Source organism: Herpailurus yagouaroundi, unplaced genomic scaffold (assembly GCF_014898765.1).
Source record: "Herpailurus yagouaroundi ecotype Mexico unplaced genomic scaffold, PumYag 28, whole genome shotgun sequence".
In the NCBI taxonomy this organism is placed as follows: Eukaryota; Metazoa; Chordata; class Mammalia; order Carnivora; family Felidae; genus Herpailurus; species Herpailurus yagouaroundi.
This window is the reverse complement of record NW_024412376.1, coordinates 80,145,073-80,150,329: the sequence shown is the minus strand read 5'-3', so window position 1 is coordinate 80,150,329 and position 5,257 is coordinate 80,145,073. Positions and strand designations below refer to the sequence as shown.

General features: G+C 36.9%; 1 long non-coding RNA gene across 1 annotated transcript; it reads left to right on the top strand.

Moving 5' to 3' along the window:
* Nucleotides 1-1,804: 1,804 nt before the first annotated feature.
* LOC121031708 (uncharacterized) lies at nucleotides 1,805-3,691 on the top strand. The gene is made up of 2 exons (XR_005790860.1): nucleotides 1,805-1,927; nucleotides 3,503-3,691. It is a non-coding gene; the product is annotated as an uncharacterized LOC121031708 (long non-coding RNA).
* The last annotated feature ends 1,566 nt before the right edge of the window (nucleotides 3,692-5,257 follow it).

Here is a 5,257-nt window from a genome sequence, read left to right as displayed (position 1 = left end):
CCTCACCTGTCAGTCATCAATAGACACTTAAGAGACAAAGCCTCCACCCTGAAGAAATGGAAAACAAAATGACAGGTTTCAAGGAAGACAGAAGAATTATTATTATGACTGTGTTTGCCTTAAGTATGCATATGCACCCTTTACGAACAGCAACACTTTTTTATCCAAGGCTTATGATGTAACCTCAGTGAAATCAGAGAAATTCAGGGATTTGGCAGGCAACGGGGGGAAAGAGAAGTGCAATACAATGCTATTTCACACCACACACTGCTTTGGAGCTAAGCTATTCCAGATGTTTTCCTTTTGTCTTCATTTAATGGTTTCCCTAAATACAATGTCTTAGTATCAGCCAAGGCAGCAAAATATACAACATAGTAATTAATAGCAAGATGCTTAGCTAAGCAATTCTGTCTGTGAATACGTAATTATATTTTCAGAGCTTTAATTTTTTTTTTCTTTTACCTTTCTTCCATCAGATTTTACTGGGGGAGTAAGGGAATATTAGGAACACATACAATCTTCTGTGGCTGTAGCATGATTAACCTTAGTTAAGCAACAAAAAATAAGCTATACTATGTATCCTTAACCATCCTGGTTATATTGGTTTTATCAGCTATGAACTCCAAACAGAACGAAGTTGTACAGGGAGTGAGAACCACAGCTCACAAAGAATAACTACAGGTGTAAAGCTGCTTCTTGCTATTACTGACCAGCTTAATTTTAAAAATCAAAAGCGAAATTAGTCCTTTTTGCCCATACAGAGATTCTTGAACTTCATATTATCAGCAAAGCATAGTGCCACACCTGTTCTGCCAATCCCCAGCCCAGAATCAGTCCAACCGTTAACTTTCTCAGCTCCTGCTTCCAGGCAGCTGAGCATGGATAAGGAAAAATCCTATAACCCTGTTTCCTGGCACTGCACCAAATCTGTGTTCTCCAACATCAGCTGAGCCCTCAGTGCTACTGGCAGTCCTTTCATTTGTCCTCCGTCAGCTCCGTTTCAGATTTCCCCTACAGCTGTTCCGAATTGTCAACATGCTCTACAATCCCCTCATTCAAAGTAGATGCCCTTGTCCATCTATCAGACAAAACAGAGGTCCTCTCTTTCCCCTCTGCCTGCAGCCTGACCCATGGGGACAGCTACCTTTTCCCTCCCTTCTTCTTATATCAGAGAATTATCTGATCCCCGAATTTAACATTTCTAGAGAATACTGGACACCATCTCCTCGGGCATCTTCCGGGACTTCAGTAATTTCCCCTAACCCTTTGGTGTCTTTAATCCACTGCTTTCTATTCTCTGCCTTCCACCCTTTGGTCTACAAATTTGCTCAACTTTTTCTTTATTGCCACACACACACTGTTGTGTGCACATATGCACGTGCACATCCCCCCCACCACCACTCACAATGTTTTAATCACTGCAGCCTTTCACTCATGCTGCAAATTGCCTTGTATAGCAATTATCTGTTTACATGACAGTTTTCAACTGGTCCAGCGGTTTTTAATCATTGTTGTGTCACAGATCCCCTTGGGAATCTGATTAAAGCAATGGACCTTTTCCCTGAAGACACGCCCCCCACCTCTGAGCCCAACACACACTCACGACTTGTACATGCAATTCCAGGTCATTCACTGACCCACACAGAGGATATTACTACCACTCATCAATACTTCTAGTTCTACTCATGTTCCAGGCATGCTGGAGAACCACACTTCCTTGCTGACTTGAGATTAGTCACTGCTTTGGCCAATGAAATACGAGAGGAAGTGATGTGTGCTATGCTTTAAGAGCCCGGAGGTGCCATGCTTTCTTCTTACACTGCCTCAGTAACTTCTGTGTTCCAGGTAATGACGCTCTGTCGGCAAGGGTTGTGGAGAGTGGAGCACACAGAGCAGAGCACCTAGCCAGCTGCAATGGACATACAGAGTGAGTAAGAAATGAATCTAGTTGTTTGGAGTGGCTGCAATTGGGGATGGTTGGTTCCGGTAGCACAACCCAGGCTATCCTGCGTGACAGCAGGGTGCTCGCCACTGGATATGAAATTACCTAAGTCAGAAAGATCCTAATTAGGGAAGTCTAAGCTACCCTCCTTCCTGTTCCTAACCAACAAGCTCCTTTCACTTCATATTCCTGCACTCTTAGTTCTGTCTACCTGCAAGACTCTTCCCCTGGTTCTTCCCAGGACTTCTCATCCTTTGGACCTCAGGTGATAGGTTACCTCCTCAGAGAGCTTCTTTTTGGCCTCATTCCATGACCACCATTCACACCCCCCCGCCTTTCTGTCTTTCACAGAGCACATCATAGCCTATAATGATCTTACCTATTTTCTGTCCCTCAGGTTTCCTGTCCCTCTGAATTCACATTTACATTCTTGTTATCAACAGTGATTCATAAATAACTAATGCCAAGCCACTTTAGCCCCACATGAACTTAAGGAAGCACATTCAAAATATGAACTGCTTTCATTTGTTTACTATAAAAATAAAAATAAAAATAAAACCATAAGCGTTCAACTTCTACTTTACACTTCCCTAAACTTTGTTAATAGAAGAAAAAGTTGTAACTAAAAATGTCGGACAGACATCCAAATGTTTGGATGTGCAGCAAGAACCAACCACTGAACCTTGGTTTTCACCCAGTCACCATTAAGAGGTCAGCTTGACATTTTGGGCTCTTTTCAGATAGTTGTGGCCAATAGCACTAACAACCTTTGGTCCCAACCCAGTTAAATAGTAGTTTTTGTAATTCATTGGCATACATGTTTGTTTTGTTTGCCCTTTTTCTTCCCTTTCACTTGGGATATGCACCAAACAATCTTGCTTCATACTGACAAGAAGAATGAGTCCTTAGGTTCCAGAAAGTGTTGAGTAGCTAAACCTTTGTTATGCATCCAGAGATATAGGTATAATATCTTGTTACAGAGTAAATAATTCATACTTGTTCAACGAATGAACAAATAAAATCAGTATAAAATGACTAAGTATTTGTTTCATTTGTCTGTGTTATAGATAACTAGTACCGTAAAAGACAACTATTCCAATTCTAAAAAAAAACATTTCAGCTTTGTTTCACCTGCATACAAAACATGTTTAAAAATGTTAGAAATGCAAAACTTAAAGTTAATTGGTAACTCTTCTATTTTCATGGTCTTTATAAAATGTGTTAAACAGTCTTAACATTTGATAAAAGATTCAGAAGTTGCTATGCTATCCTTCCAGCATATGATAGAATTCTATCATTGCTAATAAGCCTGGTTTGGAAACAAAAATAAACTTAGTTTAATTTTGTTTTTTTTTTTTTATAAACTATTTTTGGTTTTCTTTGAATTTCCTATGTGGCAATGTATACTGCAAAATAGTATCCCTTAAAATATGGAGACACCCATTACCCTAGCTCTTTTAGAATATGCATAATTGGCATGTGATAGCTACATTTTTCTACTTCTATTTTACAAAAATCCACATAGGTGACTTAATAATAACATGAATTTTTTTTTTTTAGGATGAGGCTGCATGTTTCTGCTGTCTACATTGCTTCATATCAACTAATTTTTAAGAAGAGATTATCACCTGCCACCCCATTTTAAGTGAATATAGGTAATCAGATGGGGCTTAATGTCTTTAAAATGGGAAATGCATCAAACATGCTTGCACACACATTTGAACACAGATAAAAAGATATATTTTTTAATTGCTTTGCAGACAAGGCTGGTCATTTCTCAATTCCTCATCACTACACACAGCCTTCAAAAATTTTTTACAAATGCTTCTCTTTTGTTCTACTGGGGCATTTCAACCAAACACATAAAATCCACAGATATAGTTGCTATAGAAATGCACAGGGGATAAACAAGAATGAATTATGCAATCAAAACTTGCAGCTGAAGGAGGGCAGTAGCAAGGTTTATGTTTAATAATGCTGACTGTATTTATTCTTGACTTTATATATACTCCAAATTGAATGTTCTGAGTCCTAAATTGGAAGGTCCTTTTACTACCCAAAATAACACATCTTAATGAAAATATTTTAGCAGGCATTCCAGATTTGGAAATCAATACATGCCAAGCCAAAAATAGTTAAATTTAATGAATAATGAATTCAAGTGATGCCAATTATTTTCCTTTATTTCACACAAAATGGTCTTTATATGATATGAAAGAAAGAGAGGTTTCCTACATGAGTTTTGCAGACACCTTGGCTCTCAAAAATAAATGCTTCTTCAGGTTTCTACATGTCTTTCATTTATTTTGCTAAGGAGCTTATTTTGAAATAGTGCTCTATAGCAGCACTTAAGATTTTCCATTAGGTTTATTAACAACAAAAAAAAAAATCTTAAATTAAATCTCCTAAAAAAACATTTGTCTCTGTTTTTGACTTGTTTGGAGATTACACTTTAAATGCTGAATTACTAACAAGGCATCTGGTAAATGTGATTGTGGCTATTAAGCTCTTGTAGCCTTTGATCTTGCTAATTAAGTTTCATAAGACTTTAGAGAGAAAAAGTTCCATCAGTCATCTTATTTAGACGTAGTTTGAGAAAAAATTATTTCAGCAGAATGGTACAACCTGTATTCTAAAACCAAAATAATATTATAAGTGTATAACAATGACACACCCATTCATATTATAAAATTTAACTCCTATTTACCAATAAAATCAATACAATCAGCTTATGAGAAAGAAAGTGGGGGGGGGGAAATCCTCTCAGAAAATATTATAGAAAATTAACCTACACCTTTCTCTCTGAAAATATTGACCTTTACAATTTCTGTGAGCCTTCTATTTTATACTGCTTTGACAACATTATAATCAAAATTATATCTGAGTCAGAATTTTAATTAAGTACACTTTTCAGAATCTGTTTAAAAGAGTGGAGGAGCACAGGTTGTGGTCTTGGATAGGCAAGAGTTCAAAGCCAAGTTCCAACATTTACTGTGGACCTTGGTCAAGATTTAACACCTTCAGTCTTTTTTTTTTATTCATAAATCATAAGGCATTTATCCTACAATGATCTGAATTTTACATCTGTGCTCCATTAAAATTATCTTGATGAAGGTCACCAATACTCCCTTAAGTTTAAAATCTAATATTTAACTCTTATATTAGATCTCTTTGCAATATTTGACTCTAACATTTCATAATTCTTTGAACTGTTTTTCCTCAAACTGACCTACCCTTTTTCTGCCATTTTTTTCTTCTTTTCTGGGAGTTTATTATTATTCTCTTGTGGATTCTACTCTATTAGTTAGATGACCT